At 42.8% G+C, this 24,349-nt stretch overlaps 1 protein-coding gene across 2 annotated transcripts in view; it reads right to left on the bottom strand.

Moving 5' to 3' along the window:
- Nucleotides 1-367: 367 nt before the first annotated feature.
- LOC111397148 overlaps nucleotides 368-24,349 on the bottom strand; it is a 74,224-nt gene continuing 50,242 nt past the window's right edge. Inside the window, exons 9-10 of one of the 2 annotated variants that reach the window (XR_002703182.1) lie at nucleotides 616-743; nucleotides 368-411 (exon numbers count right to left, since the gene is read on the bottom strand). The gene's annotated coding sequence lies outside the window, so the exon portion shown is untranslated. Of the gene's footprint in view, nucleotides 415-615; nucleotides 744-24,349 lie in introns of both variants that reach the window. The other variant, XR_002703181.1, reaches the window with a different exon arrangement.

Consider the following 24,349-nt stretch of genomic DNA (forward strand, 5'->3'; position numbering starts at 1 on the left):
ACATCTAAAATAGTAACCAAATGCCAAAGGCAGGAAATAATGCTTTCTGTAGAAAAGAAAATGTTTATAATATCGAAGATATATCTCCAAGGCGTGATAGTGAAATAAAAAAACTGGGAAGAAGATATCGATGCTTTTAAACTAATTTCAATAACAAGAAAGTAGCTTGAAGCAAGTTGAACAACTATAAGAAATAATAGCAATTGAATTTTCATTTAAGAAATGTTAAAATAGACATGCAATCATGCCGAAGTTTGCGGACCAAAAGGCTTGTAGGAAGGTCTCTTTTACGACTCCTGTATCAGCTTCCTCTGCTTGGGCTTTGATGCCTCTTCTTGTACTTTCTCAATATTGTCCGCCATTACCACTTTCACTTATGTTATTTGAGCTTTAAATTTGGACAGCTTGTTTCTTCTAGATGGTTCATATAATGAAGATGAAAATTCACTAAATTGTCATTAATGAATCTATCTTTAAAATCAATCTGATCAAAAAAATTTCCAAAATTTCTTCATGGGAGCAACCTAGGCAATAAAGCAGATGGGGCCTATAGGAGAAAAGAGAGCCATAAAGTCTAAGAAACTGAAATGAAATTATCTATAAAGAACAACTTACCATCTGCCCTTGCTTTGCATTTTTTTTTTATCTCCACAATCAATTTCTTTTCTTGTGCTTGTAAATAGTCTTTTTCCTTCCAATTTCTCGGATGGGTTTATCAAGCATCCTCTTATTCTACCGGAGCTCTGAAAAACATAGTGTAGAATTTGAAATTAGAAAGTGGCTTACCTAGAATATTAATAGAATTAATTATGGTACATAGATTCTCAAATAATACCAATTGTTGACCTCAAAAAGTGTTGCCAACAGATGCAGGTCCCACCCGCGCACGCATGGGCGAATGTTCAACATGCTAAGACACGTGGATGGTCTAAAACGAGCGGTTCAAAGGGCGTGGGAGTAGCCCAACGACGCGGGATGGTGACGTTCGGAATCTGGCGGGTTGTTCGTGATCCGATTATACAATAATTACCAACCGATGTTCGTAAATGTATATGTAAATGTGTATAAACTCGATTTGTGTATTGCAAGTAAATGAGAGAGAGTTAAGTAAAGTGTAGTTCTTTGCATTAATTCCTGCATTAGCCTTTTGGTGTTACACAAGGGAAGTATTTATAGTGATATATGTGAAATGAAAACCCTTGGATGAGGTGGTACGTGGCCTCATCTCTTTGATTTAAACATATTATCAGGCATGAGGTTTGACTTGCTAGCTTGCAGCGCATTTATTGCTTGTGCAGAACCCCCATACTAGTGACAAGACTTGACCTTTATGCTTATGACAAACGTTCCATCAATCATTTGAATAAGATCTTTGTGCAGACGATCTCTTGGGAGAAGTGACCATGGAGGATACTCCCTTGTAGTTCGGAGGCTCCTGCATCAGCTTCGGGGCTTCGGCCATTTCATACAATACTTCCACTTGAGGGCTTCAGCTATCTTCAACCAGTTTCAGCATCATGGCTTTGGCTCATAGGCCTCAGCATGTGGACCTCAGTTACGTTCACAGGCCTCGGTAAAAAGGCGCCTCGGCTAGTGGACTTCGGCTTGAAGGGCTTCGGCCATAGCCCACCTCGACAATATATGCCACCTCGGTTGGAGTGCCACGTGGTTCGGCGTGAGTGGGCCATTGGCCCAAGTAGGTTGGCCAAGTATGACAACATGCAACAATAGTCCCCCAAGTCCAAGTATGGTCATTTCTGTAATGCGCGGACTTTAATGAAGTAAAAATTGAAAGAATTTTTGAACCCCAAATAATAGTCCCCCAAGTCCAAGTATAGATATTTATATCATGATTGGAGTTAGAGATGTGCTGCTGTAGGTGAATGATGAAAAGACCGAGGCTGTGTTGAAGAGAAAGCCAAGGTGGTTGGGAAATTGAACCTGCGAGGCTTGTTGACTGAACGTTGAAGAGGAAGCCGAGGTGGTTGGGAAATCGAACCTGCGAGGCTTGTTGGCTGAATGTTGAAGAAGAAGCCGAGGTGGTTCGGAAACCGAGCTTGCGAGGCTTGTTGGTTGAACGTTGAAGAGGAAGTCGAGGTGGTTGGGAAATCGAACCTGCGAGGTTTGTTGGCTGAACGTTGAAGAGGAAGCCGAGGTGGTTAGGAAATCGAACATGCGAGGCTTGTTGGCTGAACGTTGAAGAGGAAGCTGAGGTGGTTGGGAAACAGAACCTGCGAGGCTTGTTGGCTGAACGTTGAAGAGGAAGCCGAGGCGGTTGGGAAACCGAACCTGCGAGGCTTGTTGGCTGAAGAGGAAATCGAGGCGGTTGGGAAACCGAACCTGCAAGGCTTGTTGGCTGAACGTTGAAGAGGAAGCCGAGGCTATTGGTAATGATTGCGCGTCGATAGATGTGCCAATGATTTGATATTTTGTGCTTGTTTTCGAGAAAAAGTGGCTGACCCGTTACGATTTCCAAGGTGCCTGCTGCCGTCGAATTAAAAACACAATTATGAGGATAGTTGGAGGTTTTAGAAGCAGACGCGTTGGATGGGATGCATGGGAGGCACTCTTGAATCTGAGGCGTAGGTTTGAAAAATCGTTTGAATTCAACGCCTCAGATTTGATCTACAATGGAGGGTTCAGATTGATCGAGCTTCGATCTGACGGCTAGGGTTTGTCCTGGACCTCTATAAAAGGTGAGAAAATTCCATTTTTCAGGACTTTTGAGCATTTGCAATCTGATTCTCTCTAAAATCTTGAACTTTCCGACGTCGAGGCTGTTTGTTCTTTCATTTTTCGGCCTATCTCCGTTCGCGTAGTTCCTCCCTTAGGTATTATTCTTAGAAGAGCCCCCTTTTTTTGTTAATACTATGAAATGGAGTCCACCTTGGGTAGGGAGCTGGTGACAGTGGCTTCATTATATTATGGGGTCAGTCACAGGGGGGGTTCCGAGGTTGATAGGTACGCCATGACCGAGGAGCCAGTAGATCATACCAAAGAGTGGGGGGGCATCTAGGGTGCCTTCAAGTATGACGTGGAAGAGGTTGGGGGAGGTCAGGAAGAGATACAGTATCCCCCACACTATAGAAATGTTAGTTTCCAAGTCGAACGAGTGGGCCTGCTATCCGAGGCCCGGTTGTGTGGCAGTCAGTGAATACCTGTTTAAGGCAGGTATGCGTCTTCCTCTGCACCTCTTCTTTAGCGCGATGCTGAGGAATTTCATGTTGTCGCCGACCCAGGTTCTGCCAAATGGGTGGAGCCAGCTGGTCGGCAAGTACTTCCTGTGGAAGGAGGTGTCACTTGGGAAGGACATGCCTCTCCATGTATTCATAACTCTTTTCCAGCCCTGGGTCATAGGGAAAGAGTCCAGGAGGTGATATTACCTTACACTTTGGGGGGCTCACGCACCTTTGTGGTGGGACTGCCTTCCTCCATCAAGGGGCGGAAAGAGTCATGGTTCTAGGTATGAGGAAAGTGGTAGGCAGTAGAGGGAGACAAGGCCCTTTCTTGCACAGTGCCGACCCAGTACTACGAAGCCCGTGAGTCTTCCAGCCTCTGCTTGTACTTCTAAATTGAACACTTGAACTTTTCTAACTGTTGAGGCTTCCATTGAAGATAGTAGTATGAGGTTCAAGCTCAGCAGGGAAGAGTTCGAGGTGATAGAGGACATCTACAAGAGGCCTCTGAAGCTCCGCCACTTTGACCACCTAATCAACAGGAGCCGCTACTTCCTGGATTTTGGACTAATGGCTTCCAGAGGTACGAAGCTCCCACAGTTGTAAATTTTCTTGTTCTTTTGTTTTGATACTGATGTGCTGACCTGACGTGCTATGCAGATAAATTCAAGAGGAGGGAGTACCTAGCTCCGGACATGGCTTCTATTCTAAAGGCCACATCCATTGTCAAGGCGAAGCCCCTGAAGCTAGGGTCCAGTGGGGCTAAGGAGGTTCGAGGCAGGGTGGAATGCCTTTCCAAGGACAGCACTTCAAGGGCTTCCGAAGAGGGGACTCCTCAGAGGCAGGAGAAGCCAAAGGAGCCTCGGGGGGAAAGAGAAGGTCCTTGAGGAGGCGAAGAGGAGGAAGCTGGTGCACGTCACTAGCTTGTCAGGGAAGTTTGGGACATCAGTGTCCCACGAGGCTAAATTAACTGGTGAGCCGAAGCTGCTCGCATCCGCCTCCAAAGCCATTAAGATAGAAATGGTTAGAGAGGCCGAGGCTGAGGAGGCCAGAGAAGAGGCTGCGAGGAGAGCTGCCGAGGCTGCTGAGGAGGAGGCAGCAAAACAGAAGCCTCTTCGAGAGAAGGGCAAGTCTCCAAGCTTCCTAGCTGGTAGGGAGGAGACCTTGGCCCCAGCCTTGGTGGAGGCTCTACCCCAGGAGATTCGGAGCGCTACTGAGAGCTTCTACCGATTCTGGACTGATAGGTGGTAGCTGCATGCCTCGTCCTGTGATGCCACCGACCTGACGAGGGCTTTGGTGAGCCAAAGCGTCAGAACCTTTGGCCTCGTACTTGAATGCAGGGAGGCCCTGAGTGATTTTCAGACAAGGACCCAGTCTTCGGAGGAGAAGACGGCTTCCCTCGCAGAGGAGTTGAAGGCAGCTAAGGTCGAGGCGGAAGAAGCCAAGGCCCAAAAAGTTGAAGAATTGGCCAAACTTGAGTCTGCTTTGGCTCAGATTGAGGCCTTGAAAAAGGAAGTGTACGAGTCACAGTGCGAGGTGACCTCCCTGACAAAGAAGGTCGAGGTCTCCAATAAGCACCAGAAAGTGACCGTCGAGGCCCTGGAGAAGGCAAATGCCCACTTGGCGTCATCCTAAGAGGCTTACCAGTTCTTGGGGGGGCCAAGTCAAGTGGTATGTGGATGATGCCTCCCATACAAGAGAGGAGGCCCAACAGGCGAGGGAGGAGGCGGTGCAGGAGTACATCGCCAACTTTCATAATACAGAGGAGTATAAGAGCTTCAGTGCTTATTGGAGAAACTTTCCCTATGCCGAGGTGATGGAGCGGGCAGAGGAACTGTATCCCAATTTGGATCTGACTCAACTCAGGTCTGAATTTGTAGACGAGGTACCTCAGACCCCTACTGAGGAGGTGCAGGGTCATGAAGCAGCGGAGGTAAAGGAGACAAGTGCCGATGCTCAAGCTGTCGAAGCCCCAAGTGCTGAGGCACCTCCGCCATCTACCCAGGCTTATATTAGTTTTCTTTTCAGTCTCTTGAATGTAATGGCCTGAGGCCCATCTTTGTAATCTTTATTGAAGATCAATATGATGCCTTTTTGATTCGTTGTTGTTTCATTGTTGTTTCTTTATCCAAGTGTATGCGCCTCGTTAAGCAAATGAACTTAAAAGTTGACAGAAGCACTAACTAAATAACTTTAACTTGGTACCTTAACTTCAATCACTTTAAACAACTGGATTGAACGACTGTATGAGCCTCGGATTTAAGCAAATGAACTTTACTTAAGCATAATAACGGTATGGGCCTCGGACTTAAGCGAGCCTCGAATTTAAGCAAATGAACTTTATTTAAGCACAACTGTATGGGCCTCAGAATGCACGTGAGGTGGCTTCTCCCCTTGGCATTCAGCCTGGCCTAAGGGAGGCATGTGCTAGCGCCTCGAAGTTCAAGCGAGGTGGTCCAGAGGTGGGACGCGAGCCTCTCCTCCGAGGTGACGATGCACCCTAGACATGGTGGACGGTGCAGCCATATTGAGGCTTCTCCCCTTGGCGTTCAGCTTGGCCAAAGGGAGGCATGTGCTAGCGCCTCGGAGTTCAAGTGAGGTGGTCCAGAGGTGGGACACGAGCCTCTCTTTCGAGATGACGACACATCCCAGACATGGTGGATGGTGTAGCCATGTTGATGCTTCTTCCCTTGACGTTCAGCTGGCCAAGGGGAGGCGTGTGCTAGCGTCTCGGAGTTCAAGCGAGGTGGTCCAGAGGTGGGACGCGAGCCTCTCCTCTGAGGTGTCGAGGTAGTACAACACGTTAATTTAATCACTGAATTTTATTGAACCATAGAAATGTTACAAAGGCTGGGAAAGGTAGATTTTTTGAGGTGTTCAATGTTCCATGGACGGGGTTGTGCTTTATCGTTCATGTCTTCAATCCAGTAAGTCCCAGGTCGAACCTCTTCTCTGATTTTGTATGGACCTTCCCAGTTCGAGCCTAGGGAACCAGAACCAGGTTCTTTTGAGAACAGGAAGACCCTCCTAAGTACAAGGTCGTTGATTCGGAATAACCTCTTCTTAACTTCGAGTTGAAGTACCTTGTCATCTTTCTCTGATATGTGCCGAGTTTCAATTGGGAATCATCTCTTCTTTTTTCGATGAAGTCGAGGTCACACCTCCGAAGCTCATCGTTGGTTATCTCGCTGAAGTGCAGACGTCTTGGAGATGGAAGTCTGACCTCCACGGGGCTCATCGCCTCAGTTCCATATGCCATGAGGAAGGGCGTTTCCCCTGTTGGAGTCCTGATGGTGGTTCGGATTGCCCAAAGGACTTGGGCCAGCTCATCAACCCAGACCTCTTTTGATACATCAAGTTTCCTTTTCAGGACGTGCTTGATTGTCTTGCTCACGGCCTCAACTTGGCCATTTACTTGTGGGTGGTGAGGTGTGGAGAAGTGCTTCTTTATGCCGACCTCTTCGCATAATTCTCTAACCTTCTTGTTGTCAAATTGTCTGCCATTGTTTGAGACAATTGAGTAGAGAATTCCGAACCGGCAAATAATAATTTTCCATAAGAACTTGGAGGTGTTGGCTTCAGTGATTTTTGCCAGTGGTTCAGTTTCGACCCACTTTGTGAAGTAATCAATGGCCACAATTGCAAAACTTGCACCTCTTCTACCTTTAGGTAGGGGACCTATGAGGTCCACACCCAATTTTGAGAAAGGCCAGGGGCTGGAGATGGCGGTCAAATCCTGCGATGGTTGTCTTTGCACAGTAGAGATGCGCTGGCATTTATCGCATTTTCGTACAAACTCGAGGGCATCCCACTTTAGGGTAGGCTAGTAGTACCCCTGCCTCAATATTTTTTGTGCCAGAGATAGACCTCCGGAGTGGTTGCCGCACGCGCTTTCATGGACTTCTCTTAATATGTAGGTAGCCTATTTTCCTCCAACGCACCGTAAGAGTGGAGAGAAGAAGCTCCTCTTGTAGAGAATGTCATCAATGAAGAGGAAGTGGGCTGACCTCCTCCTTAACTTGTAAGCCTCATTCTTGTTAGTGGGCAGTACCTGGTCTTTGAGGTATGCTATGATTGGCTGCATCCAAGTGGGAGTTCCAGCGACCCACATTACAGTAGGGGCCTCGATCGAAGGCAGGAGGAGGTCCTCAATAGGTACTACTGTGAGTAGCTCTAAGTCCTTGCTACTAGCCAGCTTCGAGAGTGCATCCGCATGGGCATTTTTGATGCAGGAGATTTGGATCAACTCAAACTTTTCGAAAGATGGGATGAGGTTCATCACCATTTTCAGATAGGAGGCCATCGTTTTGTCTTTGGCTGAGAAGTTACCATTGACTTGGCTAACAACCAGTTGGGAGTCACTACTGATGAGTAGCCTCTTTACTTGCATTTCTATGGCCAGCCTGAGGCCCGCAAGAAGTGCCTCATATTCTGCTGCATTATTGGTAGCTTTGAATCTGAACCTCATCGCCAAGGTGAGTTTGTGACCTTCGGGGCTGATGAGGACAACCCCGGCACCTGAGCCGACATCCCTAGCTGACCCATCGACGAAGAGGTTCCACGTGGGAGGCTCGGTGGGTTCCATGATTTCATCCACCTCGGGTAGGTTGGCGAATTCAGCCACAAAGTCAGCCAAGGCTTGTCCTTTGATGGCTGCCCTAGCCTTGAACACAAGGTCAAATTCACTTAGTTCCACTGCCCATTTCAATAACCTTTCTGAGGCATCGGGCTTTTGGAGTACCTGCCTCAGGGGAAAGTTCGTCAGGATATGGATGGTGTGAGCTTGGAAGCAGGGTCTCAATTTCCTAGAGGCCGTGATCAAGGCTAAATCGAGCTTCTCCATATCGGGGTAACGGGTTTCTGGCGATAGGAGTGCTTTACTTGTGTAGTATACGGGGAGTTGGGTGGACCCTTCTTCCTGTATCAGAATCGAGATGATGGCCTCATTGGAGACGGCCAAATATAGTTGTAGGATATCACCGGGCTTCGATTTGGAGAGGAGGGAGCCTACCCAGGTGCCTTTTCAGGCATTGGAAGGCCTCTTCACATTCCTCAGTCCACTGGAATTTCTTCCCAGCCTTCAGCACTTTGAAAAATGGGAGGCATTTGTCCGTAACTTTGGAGACGAAGCGGCTAAGTGCGGCCTCTCGCTCGGTAAGACTTTTCACCTCCTTTGGCTTTTGGGGCGACCTCATGTTGCATAGAGCTTCAATCTTCTCGAAGTTGGCCTCAATTCCTCGTTGGTTGACCATGTACCCCAAGAACTTGCCGGAGGCTACCCCAAAAGCGCACTTGAGGGGGTTGAGCCTCATCCTATACCTTCTTAAGATTTGGAAAGTGCTGTTGAGGTGTGTTATTTGGTCCTCAACCTCCAAACCTTTTACTAGCATGTCATCCACATAGACCTCCATTGTTTTTCCAATGAGTCCATAAATATCTTATTTACAAGTCTTTGGTAGGTTGCTCCGGCATTTTTCAATTCGAAGGACATCATTCTATAACAATAGAGGCCTTGGTCCGTGATGAAAGAGGTGTGCTCTTCATCGGCCAGGTGCATGGAGATTTGGTTATAGCTGGAGTACGCATCCATAAAGCTCAACAACTCGTGCCCAGCCGTGGAGTCCACTAGTTGGTCAATCCTTGGGAGTGGAAAGCTATCTTTCGGGCAAATTCTATTGAGGTTGGTGAAGTCGATGCACACCCTCCACTTGTCGTTGTGTTTCTTTACTAAAATCGGGTTGGAGACCCACTTCGGGTAGGTTGCCTCCCTGATGAAGCCACTTTGGATGAGCTTCTGAACTTCTTCCTTCAGAGCCTCGTACCTTTCAGGATTGAGGGCCCTCCTTTTTTGCCTGTGTGGGGGCAACCTTAGGATCGACCTTCAGGTAGTGGTAGCTGATCTTGGGGTCTATACCTACCATGTCCTCATGCTTCCAGGCAAAGACATCAAGATTTTTGCTTAGGAAATCTTTAATCTTTTCCTTCAGAGTGTTGGATAAGCATTTGCCTACCTTCAGCACCTTTGATGGGTCTCGAGGGTCTGCCGAGAAGCTCTCAAGTTCCTGTACTAGAGGATGCTTGAGGCTCATGTTCCATTATGCGGGGGTCAATCTCATCAATGACCAGCACCTCCGGATTAGGTGGTGCGTCGATCATATCAACATCTTCTTGTTCGGTGGGAGCATCACCTGGGACATCAGCCATGACCACATCAGCTATGATTACATGGACGTCCCGGGGCTCTACCTTCTTGATGGAGCTTAGATAGCACTCTCTCGAGCCTCTTTGGTCGCCTTTCACAGTTGCCATCCCATTTTCTGTCAGGAATTTCATGCATAGGTGGTGGATGGAGGTGACTGCTCCCAATTCCTTTAGGGCAGGTCTGCCCAACACTCCATGGTAAGCCAACCGGCTGTCGACAATGAGGAACTCCATGAAGTTCATCGTTGATTGTGGGGATTCTCCCATCTCCACTGCAAGTGTTATCTTTTCCCTCAGAGTGATGTTATCTCCGGTAAATCCGTACAATGGAGTGGTGGTGGGCGTCAGCTGATGATCCAATATCATCTTGTCAAAGGCGGATCGGAATAGAATGTTGACGGAGCTGCCATTGTCAACTAACATTCGTTTGAGCCCATTACGGGCTATGACAGCCCTCACCACAAGTGCATCGCAATGGGGGTAATGAACTCCTTCGGCGTCTTCCTGGGTGAAGACAACGGGTGAAACTTGGTTTCTTCGGGAGCTACTATCCACAATGTATCTTGTCAAAGGGGGGTGTTTAGCCTTCCGAGCGTAATTCCTTTTGGCGTTTCGTGTTTCACTGCCAACATACGGACCTCCAAATATGCTATCCACCTCGTGGATAGGGGCCTCATCTTGAGCTTGCCGATTTCTTCGGTGCCTACGCCCTTCCCTGGGCCTCTCTGCATCATGCTCCCTTCGTCGTGGGGATACATCCCTTTGATGGGGAGCGGCCTCCTCACGCCTACGTCGGTTGTCATACCTAGGCGGGGGCCTGTTCACCTGGGGCAAATCATGTCTATCTCTAGCGGGTTCCTGTCGCGAGCGGTGTGCATAGTCTCTGCAATCTGCTGTGTCATGCCCGTAGGACCTGTGGTGCACACAGTATTCTGGAGAGTTCGGGTTTGACCTATTTCTAGGTCCTGAACCTCGGCCTCGGCCTCTCCCCTGACGGGTCCCTGCTGGGCCTCCATCTGATGGGGGTCAGTAATCGGGTTGACATCTTCATATGCCAAGGTTGGAACCACATTCAGAGTGGTGGTGGCAAGTTTTGGTAGCCCATCAGGTAGAAGGTTAGGCCTCTACCACGCTATCTTTGAGGAGGTGGGAGGCCTCTACTTGCCCTGTTCCTATGCTCAATCAATTCTTCATTGATGATCTCCCTTCTCATCATTTTGAGTAGGGCGTCATAGGTGGTGGGATCTTGATTCTGCACGTCTCTTCAGAATAGGGTATTCATGTTCAGACCTCCCCTCAATGCGGATAGTGCCTCTCGGTCAGTGACTTGTACGCAGTACATCATCTCATTGGTGAAGAGGGATAAGAAGCTCTTTAGGGACTCGCCATGTGCTTATCTCATGTCTTGGAGACGTTGGATGGGGGCCTCTCCTTCATTGCTCACCGCGAATCTCTTCAAGAATGTTGTCTTGAACTCGGACCAGCTTCTAATGCTCCCAGGTGGCAATCTACTATACCAAATTTCAGCCGCTCCACTAAGTGTTAAATGGAAGGCTCTGCACTTCACAGCTGGGGTGGCGCCCCTTAGGCTCATGTGAGTTTTATAAGCATTCAGGTACTTTTCTGGGTCGCCTCTTCCGTCATACTTTGGTATTTTTAGCATAACATAGTGGCTCGGGACCTGGGTATTCCTTAGTTCCCTGGAGAATGGTAGATTCTCATCATCATCGTCCAAGTCGCAGCACCTCTGCTCTTCATCAGAGTCGTACTCATCAGCCTCATATCCTGGTCGCTAGTGAGAGGTTCCGGGGCGATCCCTAGCCTCTTCCTCTCTCCTCTGCAGCCTATTTCTAGGCGGAACAACAAGGGAGGCATTTTCACGCCTTCACTCCGGCTGCTGGGGCATTGGAGGTAGAAGAGGTGGCCTTGTCCAAGGCTGTTGAGCCTGCTGTTGCCTGAGCCTCGGTTCGGCAGGGTTGATTCTGTCAAAAATACTTCTTGCCTTCCTATGTCTTGGATCTTGCTCATAAGGAGGTGGGAAATTATCATGACTCATTTGGACCTCGGTGGGTCGGCCAGAAGCGTAGTTGGAAGAAACATCAACTTCCACTTCCCTTTCAAATGGGCTTTCACCTCGGCCATAGTCTGACGAGGCAGCTCTATGACTTTGAACTTCATCCTCTTGCTGATAGTGCCCTTAGGGGGTGTATGGAGGAATGGAAAAACCTCCCTGTCCTTGCATTTGGGCCATAAGCTCCCTCATAGCCAAGTTTTGGCTAGCAATATCCCTCATATTGGCTGCCATGGCGGCCATTTCTCTTGATAGTCGTGTCGTCGCACGCATCCCACCTCTTCTTTGGTGGTGGTGGAGTCAATGTCGAGCTACTGGGACAGTGGGCTGAGGAGGCACATTCATGTTTTCTCTTACCCTCCTGGGGGAGTATCTTCATTGGAGCTCATTTTCTTTTCTCAAATTTCAGATTTTGCTAAGTAATGAGGCTTTCTCCTGTTCTTTTTCAAGAACAAATCATTTTTCACGGGGGGTTGCCTAAATGTTTTTTTTAGTAAGCTTTTACCACAAGGTTGCTTGTGGTTATGGTATGGTTTCCCACAGAAGGCGCCAATATGTTGACCCCAAAAAGTGTTACCAATAGATGTCGGTCCCACCCGCGCACGCGTGGGCGAATGTCCAACACGCTAAGACATGTGGATAGTCTAAAATGAGCGGTTCAGAGGGCGTGGGAGTAGTCCAACGACGCGGGACGGTGACGTTCGAAATTCGACAGGTTGTTCATGATTCGATTGTACAATAATTACCAACCGGTGTTCGTAAATGTATATGTAAATGTGTATAAACTCAATTTGTATATTGCAAGTAAATGAGAGAGAGTTGAGTAAAGTGTAGTTCTTTGCATTGATTCTTGCATTAACCTTTTGGTGTTACACAAGGGAAGTATTTATAGTGGTATATGTGAAATGGGAGCCCTTGGATGAGGTGGCACGTGGCCTCATCTCTTTGATTTAAATATCTCATCAGGCATGAGGTTTGACTTGCTAGCTTGCAGCGCATTTATTGCTTGTGCAGAACCCCCTATACTAGTGATAAGACTTGACCTTTATGTTTATGACAAACGTTCCATCAATCATTCGAATAAGATCTTTATGCAGACGATCTCTTGGGAGAAGTGATCATGGAGGATACTCCCTTGTAGTTCGGAGGCTCCTGCACCAGCTTCGGGGTTTCGGCCATTTCACACAATACTTCCACTTGAGGGCTTCAGCCATCTTCAACCAGCTTCAACATCATGACTTCGGCTCATATGCCTCAGCATGAGGACCTCAATTACGTTCACAGGCCTCGGTAAAAAGACGCCTCGGCTAGTGGACTTCGGCTTGAAGGGCTTCGGCCATAGCCCACCTCGGCAATATATGCCACCTCGGCTGGAGTGCCACATGGTTCGGCTTGAGTGGGCCATTGGCCCAAGTAGATTGGCCAAGTATGACAACACGTAACACCAACTTACCTCAATCCTAATCAAGATATTTGGTGGCCAACACATTTAGAATACGAAAATTATTATAGTCACACAAAACGGATCCAGTAAAATAATGGGAGTGTTTATTTTGAGAATAATTTCTATAAATAATTGATATAGGATCAAAGTCATACAAATAAACTTACAAAACTTTCTTTGAGATTCTAAGAAGAATACGCCTGAACAATTTTTTCCTTCCTCTTATCTTATACCTGGAGATATAAAAATCAAAGAGGGAAAAAATCATATACTATGCAATCAAAAAATAGTTACTTATCTAGTGTCATTGTAATCTTATTTAGACATAGCTAATCTTATATCTCCAATAAAGCAGTTATTTAATATCAGGATATAACAAAAGGTTATTAAGGCATAGCTATTAACAAAAGAACAATCATAAGTTAATCATAGATAACCTCTAAACATGATCTGCATATGATAAGAGTTATAAGAAAAAAAATGAGGACCTAAGGCGACGTTTGCAATGATAGAAAGATGGGTTCAACCGAAGAAAAGGGGACGCCCTAGGTCTTCGAAGCAAGTATTAGATGAATAAATAAGCATGAGAAGATCGTAGGCTGATTCAAATATTATGTATGGAGACAGCTACAAAAGTGGAACTTCTAAAGCAACTAACCTTTAAAAATATAAGGTTTTGAAAGTGATGTCTGCTTTTTCCATCCAGAATCAACAACTTTGTCAACCATAGGAATATACTCATCATATCGTGATAAGTGACCAAGCTAGATTTTCCATTAGCTTTAACCTGAAAAACAGGGACTTGAGATAATCAGAAGAGAAAGGTTGATCCTCTACATTAATTTTTGTGAGGGATTGAGAAAGTGTCAACACTTTTCTATGACATATTCACATTGTATATGGTAAAGTTATACCTTTCTTAAGAAAGGAAAATTAGTTTTATAGAAAAAAATATTTCTTACAAGGAACCGTGTGCTTAGTTATATTTCATGAAGAATTTGTACTTTATATCATAAATAAAATCATAGACATTATAAATAATAATTATCAAACAACTAATGAACTCTTGAATAATGTCACTTTACTTGATTTTTTTAGTAGCAAAAGATTGCACAACCCGACCTCTAAAAATTTGATCTAAATTTGAATTCCATGTAACTGGACACCTTTTAAGGGTATACACAGATGCTTTTAAACCAATCAAAGAGACGATATTAAGCAATTGATAATTTTGCACTTGTGTTGCAATTAAGCAAATACTAAATGATCTACAAGCACCAAATTAAATATTTGCACAAGCTACCACCAGACTCAACACTAAATAAGGGAGGATTCAATTAAAGTTATATAAAACATTATTTTCAATAGCAATAAAAGCACACAGGATGCTCTGATACCAGATTTTGAGCGGAATAGATGATAGGGTTGGACAAAACTCCCAAACCGAGCTGAACCAACCAGACTCGAATCGAACCGAGCAGTTCTTCTTAAATTAAATACTCGAACGGATATTTGAATCCAAAATCAATGAGTTCGTTCTCGGATCTAAATCAAGAACCGAATCTTTCCAATTTTTAATTTATTTATTTTAAAAAAACAAAATTATTTTATTTTTTCCAAATTAATTTGCTAACTAGTTAATTTAGTTCAAACCCAAAAATATGATTTACCTATTTCTAATTTTCAGTCCAAGCCCAACATAATCAAATTGATCTAAATTTTATCCAAAACTGTTATTCTACTATAGTATCGTTTCTATTGTTTTGGAGAAATCAAACTGAAACTTGACAACGCCTCTCTTAATTATTGTGAGCTCGCTATCTTCCTCTTATTGTGATTCTAACAATCAAAACTACAAAGAATTCAGCAAAGAGAGATGCAAAAGATACGTCAAATTGGACTACATTATTTTGTAAGAATTAATATTGAACATGTCATTAGTAGAATTAGTGTAGTTTTGTAAATATTAAAAAAATTAATTATAGTAGAGAACCTAGAAATCAAATGGAACATAATCGAACTAACCCGGATAGAACCAAATCCAAACGTTTCCACTTACTAAATATTCGAAAATTTCGGGTCCGATTCAGTTCTTGTTAAAATTGAATCGAACCGGACCATGTCCAGTCTTAATAAAGGGTCACCAAGGCTTTATCTGGGCTCAATTTCTCCAATAATCGACACCATTATGAAATCAACCCAAAATCCCTTAAACCACTTCTCACTTACGATTGCTCAATGTTCACCCACTTAGGATGTGCACAGGAAGAGATAATACAAAGAAGAAAATAGCATAAAGACAGTGAAAGGGAGTAGTAGGCAGAATTCAAAAATAAAGCCCCCCGTTTTCACATGCAGGGGAAAGAGATAAATAGTGAAATCATATGACCAAGAGACGAGGTAGCCCAAGATATATAAGTATCAATTAGGGTACAATGATGGGTCAAGCCCAATATTGAGGTTAGCGGACTGCTAAATGGGTTACCAAATGTTAGCCGTCCAAGTAAGTGAAATGGGCTATGAGTAGCATTAATTAAATTAGGCTGCTTCAAATGGCTAAAACAGTTTTTGGATAGGGGTATTTCATTATAGCTTCGATTTTCTGTTCAGTCATTTGTTCAATATCAATTGAGAAAATATACCTAGTAAAATCATAGTCCGAAGAGGTCGTTTAACAACAATTTGCTCAACACCAACTCTTCACACCATGCCTCGCCCCTTAACTCTTTCCTAGTTTCCTTGAACCCATCTGGTAAAACGACCGAGCAAGACTCGCCCCAGCCGGATGGCTCCCTCAATACCCAAAGGAAGGGGAATAACAACTCCAATCCAAGAGCTAACTCATTGAGTTGATCCTGATTCGGTGTCACCTCACTCCCTAAAGTAACGTAAACAACTGACCGTTTATTTTGATGATCAAGCCAAGTTTTGATTGAAACCCATGATTGACTGTAATCTTCTTTCACTTGGGGGTGGCATTAAACCTACTGGAATCACTAGCTTACGGTGAAGCTCTTTGAGTAATTTCAACCAGACCAATTCAAACTCATTGTAGTGTCTTATGAAAATAGCCTCGCATCCATCAATTACCTTACCATTACGATACTTATCTGAAACTCATGACTCATTCTGTCGAGTTGCCGTGATAATCCAGTTTGCTTCGTATCGTCGATAAGACGCTTTTGTCGCAAACCGTACCTACTTTGGGGGAATTATGAAATCTTATACTCTTCTCCTCTCATCAAAGCCGTCAATCCTGATCTTTGTTGATCCGAGAAATGCTAAAAACCATGCGTTAATGATCATGGAAAAGGCAAGAGAAATTCCACGTTTAATGGGTTGTCTATAGTTGAATTTGTAGCATGATTTTGTTGGGTTGCCATTGACATTTACCTAGAGAAGCTCTACTTTTAACAAAGAGAACAAGGTGAATTCTACATTTTGGTTCATCAATGCTTGCTTACCCTGGATTGTGTATATTAATTGTTTTTATACGATTACAATGCAAACAAATTGTCATAATAGCTATATTTTTGGTGTCCTACAGATTTTCTCATTACCTATAGAAGCTAATCCAAATTTAGAACATAAAATTTGTGAAAGTCATGTGTTCTTTCTCGAATCTACAAACCAAGAGGATCAACAGAAACTCCAAATGATGCAGCCATGGAAATTAAAGAGGGCTCTATTTTAGCAACAGACACCACATCGATCCTGTTAAATATTTTTCATCATTTTGCATGTATTTATTTCTGTTTTGCGAATGATTTGCTTCCCCGACTAGTGTTTGCCGTTGCGCAACGAGGATCGACCTGTTCGATTTTTAACAGTCACCTCCAATAGATGTATGCAAGGATTTCAAGGGACACACTTATTCAAACGGTTGCTTCAATTTCTATAAATTCTCGGCGAATTCTCGTTTGCAAAACACATTAAAAAATTTATTCTTCTTTCTTTCTCTTGGCATCAATCAGTTATTTTCGAGTATCTTCTTAGTTTGATCAAATAATCACAATTTGAATCAAACGTCTCCATTATATCCTGAGAGAGATTTTCTATCATACCCCAGTTTGTAACTTTGTTGGATAGGGGAGAAATATCTCTTAAAAGATAACGTTTTTTCGTGCCTTGGAGTTCATTAAGTATTCAGATTTCCCTACATTTTTCTCAACAGATCCATCATGATGAAGCCTTCTTGATCGAATATTCCCTTTTGAGTTCAGGTTTACAGTATCCTGTTAGTTCACATAAAGGCAGACATTGAAGAAATAGGCGGGAATCATATCGGGAAATTTTTGGAGGTTGACAGAGATCAAACTTGTTTGTGATGGCTGGATGCCAACTAAAATACTTATTGGGGAGTTGCAGAAATATTGAAGTCATCCCCGATCAAAAACTAATGTGATTTCGAGGACATTTACATAGTGGACGTCACATTGGTTTTGAAGACAATTATGCAATAATTTACGTAGAATAATGCTATCTGGAGGAAAATTTAGACATTATGAATCCTCTTGAACTAAATCTTAACCTTCGGCTTGGAGTTGAAGATCAAATGTTTAAACTTGATTTTAATGTTAGAAGTAACAGACTTGTGCTCCTTATGGGGAAATTTTAGGAATGGCAACCGGATAAGAGTTATAACATCTTAATTTCACGTCGCTCTTTTTCATTTACTTATTTATTTATTTTTTGATATTTTAACATATCATTAAATCTAAAAATTGAAATTAAAGAATAAGCCTATCCACTCCCGAATTTCCCTACTAACTGGAAAAATCCGTGTCCAAAATTTATTGTTATTTATTCTCATGATCAGTGAACTTGAACCTGAACTATTAATTACGGTAAGATATTTCTTCCGGGTATTAATGGCTATATAGACAACCGATTGAATGGGAAAAAAAGCACCAACAGTTCTCCATTCTTCTCTCTTATTCTCCATTTTCTCTTGTGCAGCAGCATATTATGTTTATTCCCAGTTGATAGTGGTATCAGAGCCCTATTTAGACCAAATCTTTCTGTCCTTTCAGGTATCCTGCAGTGCAAAAATCCAATCCATTTTGCATTGATTTATTCATTATTATAGGAGCAATAACAATTAAAAACTCATTTAGATTTTTCCCCCTTTCCTGATATATATATATATCGCGCGGGTAGTCGCTAACAATTAAAAAAGAGATCAGACGATTGTGTAAGGAAAAGACATCTTGAGACGAAATTTCAAAAAGGGGTGTTTTATTGGCGATGATTTACAATTGAAAGTAAACAGAATGCTTCCGAGGGGTGCAAGCACACGAGTACTAAAAGAAGTATTTAAATCTAAATTAAGAAATTAAAATTACATATTCTCTATTTGAGAATGTTTGATTTGAGATCCTTTTCTCTATATCTTCTCTTCCTTTTATATTCCTTTGATGATTTTTTCGTGACAAACCGTTTGGAAATTGTTTGATTACTATATAACTACCTACTTTCTTTATGGTGGCTAACTTGCCGTGAAACTGTCGTCTCTAACTGTTGTCATTACTCTTTGTCGTTCAACCGCCTTCAACTGGGCTCCTTGAATCGTGGAATGTGATAAGATCACTCAATAACTGCTCTTCTCGATAACCATAATGTTTTGTGCTTGCTAATATCTTGGACGAATCGAAGGTTTGGGTGAGAACGGGGTCATCGCTCTGAGCGATCGTAAGATACTCTATTCGCTCAAATTCTGGGCGTCTTGCAAGCTTGGGCGATGATGTTACCGTGTTTGTGGGCTTCCACCGCATTCATCAATAATCCTGTTTGGACCTTTATCCTGAATTCCCCAATTGGGCTTCACTCTTTGGGCTATTTGATTTGGGCTACACTTTTAGTGTGTCAACAATTACCTCCCAATATGGCAGAATTAATACCAATTATTAATCTTTGCCATATTCACTTTGTATTTTCCAGCAATATTTGAAATTCTCAAGAATTTCAATCATTATTTCCTTCTCCAGCCTGGAAAGGTGCAACGTTACAAACCCTTATAAATCCAAAACACATGCCATTTTATCGCACCACTAAACCACGTCTCTATATTTCGTGCTTCCTCCTCGCTATTTTACTGTTCATCTTCTTGTTTCTCTGCTACGTTTCTCAGGCAAACCTTAACAAAACTGTATTTTGTTCCCAATGGCGACTTCACAAACTCAATCTGATGACTCTTTTATTTCCAGAAAATCCTTACTAGGCCGTATGTAAATCCAAACTTCCTTGTACAAGCTAATGCTGACCTCAATGAATTCTATCTGGGTCCATCGTTCAATAATACCGAAGCCATTGGACAAGTGGTGGTGGGTCAACTGTTCCCTTGTACTCAAGGTCCTCCGTTCCTGAACTCTCTGCCATTGAGGCCGATTCGCGAAAAATGTATTCGCACTTAGCCCAAAGTTGATGTTATTTTTCGTAGATGGCATGCACGTCTTGTGAATCATGGCCCTACCAAAGCGATTTTTGATCGTGTTAGGATTTCAGACTTATTAGAAATCACTCTTCAACCCCCAATTTTCGACCCAGTGCTTTTTCCTATTACTTTAAGGGATGTTGGAACCCTAGTAAATCTTCCGCCTTTGGGCGGTACCATCTTTCCTGGTATCTTGATTTCCAGTGTTGCTCCGAAATTTGACAAGAAACTTACTGAGTCCTATTCAAGCCTGCAAGGCTTTTATAATCACTCAAGCGCTGAACCTTCTCATGCTGAGCATGTGGCCTTTCTTCAAATTTGACTCTGTAAATATATTCTATGCGTGCCAAGTATGAAACTTTCTATGAGCTACTTACCCATAGCGCATGAATTGGCGCGTAGTAGGCCTTTGAACTTATGTTCCTTCTTTTTAACTACCCTTTATAGAGGCATGGCTTCCCTTCAATTTCAACTGAAGAATGGTGCATCTCCCATTGGTAGTGGGCCCCTTTGGTTCACTCAACTGTGGTTGAGAGCATACTTTCCACCACTTGGTGCTCCATCCATTTTCCTTCATTCTGCTAGCTGCTATGGGCTAGCCATTGATCCACTGAACCCTGTAAATATGTCAAGTAGGGACATTTTTTCATTCTTTTATACCTTAAATTCGATTCCTTCCTTCTTTCATTTTCCTGCTCACTTGACTCCAGATTATGTACAACCTCCATCCATCCTAGACAGTGCGAGTGCCTCTCTGCTTGTTTGGGTTCAGTTTTTGATTGGGAGGGAATTGTTCCACGATATTTTAACTGGAACCAATGCTAAAGCTGAGGTTGAAATATATGCTCCCTAATTTTTTGCTCGCTAACTTGGTTTTGGCCAAACTTGGCCTGTTCCTCCTTGCTACTCCAAATATTTGACAGACCGTTTTCACACTATTAATAAGGCAAAGGCACAAGCTATGGATGCTCGCAACATTTTTTTGACGAGCAAATTTTCATTAGCTCCTTTCAATTCTAGCTGTGCCGTCCATCCTCTTTTTGAACAGCTTTGGTCATCAGTAAAACGCCGATTGTTTGTAACTGATGCTAATCGTGCCTTCCATTTACTGGACCAGCTAGGCACTCCCTCTATTTCTCCTATTTTGGTCACCCCTATGTCCGTTAGAAATCCTTCCTCCCTTACTCACGCTAAACATTCTATCCATTCACCTGCTTCTCTACCTGCCAATGCTACTGCAGCTAAAGGTGCCTTAAACCGCAAACGGCCAGCTTCAGCATCTCCCATTTTGCAAGACGATAATGATGATGATGATGACGCTCCTCTCATCCCTACGAGAAAGGTAATTGAATTTGTTTATTCACAAACATACTTTTCTATGTACTAATGGTTTACTTGAATTTCTCAGAAAAGTTTAGCCTCTCTTTCGAAGGCTTTGGTTTTGGTAGCTCCTGCTCCATCATCTTCTGCTGAAGCTGCTTCGTCCAAATCAGCTGATGATGGGATTATGCTTAAAGAGAAACCCTTAGTCTCGGAACCTTCATCACAACCAGTAGAAGGGCCACCTTCTTCCCAGGGCGCCGACCCCCCAAACGTCGAACCAGAAGGTAATACATATTTTGATCTTTTACCTTTACTTGTGCTACTGGTTTCTGATTCGTTGCTTCTTGAATTATACAGAGGCTCCTATGGGCTTGCCCGTTGTGGCAGAGTTTTCTCGCCCAGATAAGGAGAAGTCCCCACAGGTGGTGGAGCCAACTGCTGATATGCCTGAACTTCCCAAGATTGCTGATGAGGTAACATTTTGCTTCACTTTCATTTTCGCTTCGTTTATTGTAGTGAAAGTCCTGAATGTTGGCATTTTTCTTTGCAGGGTGCTGATGACATTGTGCATTCCATCCAGGACTTGTTTACTTCCTAGGGACAAGTCAAGACGTCTCGCCCTACTTCAACCAGTCATCCTTCTGCTTATTCAGAGGAAAATATGAAGTTTTTCAAGTAGTCGGTACTTGAGTATGTGTCTTTTATGGACATGGATATCGGCCGGGCTAATGCTACTAAACATAAGGATAAGTTTGAGCTATTGAGTGCGAAATTGGCGCAAGCACTTACACTTCCGTCGCTCATGTTTTTGCTGACTTTAAAGCGACGTTGAAGGTTGTTCACTCTGACATCCTCTCCTTGCTAGTCGAAAATGTTGAATTAAAGGTAAGGAGTACTCAATATCTTCGTGCTGCATCTGAAAGAGAGTTTTTGCTTCTAGAGATTAACAAAGCCGAGAACGAATTGAAAGAAATCTCTTCCGACGTTATGATCGAAGACTCTTTGATTACAAGTTTGGCTGTAGAGATGAAGGAGCTTTAAGCAAAGATGGACGACTGTAGGGCGAGAATGGCTGCTAAAAAGCGTAATGCTTCCCAAAGAATTGAACGAACCAAGTCTTCACTTGAGCAATACAAAAAGCTGGAGGTTGATGATGATTTTGTAGCTGAATTAAATGTCGTTTCTTCTCAACAGACCGAAGATTGGGGAGACTTCGGGAAAGAATTCGTTCGCCCTAGGGTGAATTGTAATTAAGACATCCAATGCCTTAACTTTCCTTTTGTAACTTCGCACTAATTGCCATTGCTAATTTTGAATGTAACAGCAGTTATCGTCATTAATGAACGACTAATTTGTCTACTTGCGTATTAATTGACACTGTCCTTAATCGTCAACCTCCAAAACATTTAATTGTTTTATGCTAAGATTCATGTACATTCTTCCTTGGTATTTCTGTCTCTTTTCCCAAGACTTGGGGCCATTTGATTTCAGTTATTAGGCACGAATATGGCCATTTATATTCTATCTTTTCACCTTCACGCCTCTATAAATGCGTGTGTATTTCGCACTCATCATTTTCATTTCCATTCTTTTCTTCAAAAACTAATCTGCTGTCATCGTTTGGCATCTCAACAATTGATCCAAAATTTTCGTCTTCCATAGAAATGGATCATTTGATCCACCCATTTTGCTATCTGTTTTGATGTCACCTTTGGTATGGGAGATATAGGAAATATTCTTTGACCAGCTAAGTTCTTCCCATCGTCTCCATGTTCTTTATAAGGAGTTCAATGATGGAAGGGAATTTTTGAGGATGCTTTTCAAGCCACTTTGCTTGCTGAGAGTGCTTCTCAATCTCTTTGCCCATTATTGTAGCAATGCGATCAGGACGCAATCAAGGCCGGTTCACCCTCTTGCTTGACGATCGATCGAGAAATTAGTTTGCTCTCAATTGTAGCTTATAGAGTATTTAGTATTTTGTATCTCACAATTTGTAATGAATATTTGATAATAAAGGAATTTATTTGAACGTATTTCGTTCCGGCCTTATTTATCTACGATCGTTCAACGCAATTTGATTACGCTTTTATTTGTTCATTCTCCCATAAGGAAGGAACATACTTTTTTAAATATTTGTCATTAATGAACCTCATGTGCTTGGTGCCATCTAAATCTTCTAAATGATAGGTTCCATTAGGTAATACACTATTTACTTTATATGGCCCTTCCCAATTGGGCGACCACTTGCCATACTTTGGATCCTTGCTATCCAAAGGGAGTATTGTTTTCCAAACCAATTCGCCCAGGCTAAATGACTTGGCTATAACATTTTTATTATAAAACTTAGCCATCCTTCGTTTTTGAACTTGCAATCTATTTAGGACGTCCAACTTTAATTCGTCCAACTCCAATAAGTTTTGAACTAGTGATTCGGTATACTCACCATCACTTAACTTATGTTGCAAACACACTCTAATTGATTGCACATTGATTTGATTTTCATAGGCAAAATGGCCTCCTATCCATAAGTAGGAAAGGAGTAACTTTGGTACTTGACCGAGGCGACGTCCTATAAGCCCAAAAGGCCTTGTTTAGACATTCGTGCCAATTTTTGACATTTTCATCTATCATTTTCATTATGATATTTTTTAGAATCTTATTAAAAGATTCTGCTTGTCCGTTAGATTGAGCGTAATATGGTGTGGAGTTTATTAATTTAACTCCAAACTCGCTCAAGAATTTATTCATTTGATTTCCATTTAAAGAAGTTCCGTGATCTGCCATCAAAGTTTGTGGAATCCCAAATCTATAAATAATATGATCACGGATAAATTCTATGACGCTCTTTTGGGTGATCTCCTTTAAAGGTATCGCTTCTACCCACTTAGTGAAAAAATCAGTTGCAACTATAACAAAGGTATGTTGTTTAGACGATGGGGGATAAATCTTCCCTATCAGGTCATCGCCCAACCCTTGAACGGCCAGGGTTTGATAATGGGTGTCATCTCTCTTGCTGGCGCCCTTTGTATTGGACTATGCTTTTAACATACTAGACAACTCTTCGTATATTGAACACATGATTTTCCCATCTTGGGCCAAAAATATCCATTCCTAATAATTAACCATCTCATCTTTTGTCCAGTTTGATGAGCTCCACATATCCCTTCATGCACTTCAACCATGATTGTTCTGGCTTCTTGCAAACTTACACATTTTAGTAATATACCATCAGAGCGTTTCTTAAACAACTCTTCATCTATCAGTGTAGAGTTCAGCAAACGCAACTTCATTTTTCTACTACCTCCTTTATTAGGTTCTTTAAGGAACCTTTTAATCTCTGCCCTCCAATCTATTGCATCTCCATCTTGTATGCAATGAATTTCAATCTTTCTCGCCCTTCTTTGGACTACGGGCAATATTACTCTATATTCATAAGTAGATTTTCAATTTAAAACCTTTGAATACCCTGAGGCCATCTGGGCCAATTCATTTGCTATGTCATTATATATCCTATTAACATATTGAAGTTCTACTTGGTCGAATTCTTCCAACAATTCTTGGGTGATTTTATATTGACTTATAATGGAATCACTTTGACACTTAAAATCACCGATCAATTGGTGAATTACCAATTGAGAATCGCCTCTAACGATCACATTCTTTACCTCCATATCTATCATTAATTCTAAGCCCATGATTAA

The sequence above is a fragment of the Olea europaea genome, chromosome 7 (assembly GCF_002742605.1).
Source record: "Olea europaea var. sylvestris chromosome 7, O_europaea_v1, whole genome shotgun sequence".
In the NCBI taxonomy this organism is placed as follows: domain Eukaryota; kingdom Viridiplantae; phylum Streptophyta; class Magnoliopsida; order Lamiales; family Oleaceae; genus Olea; species Olea europaea.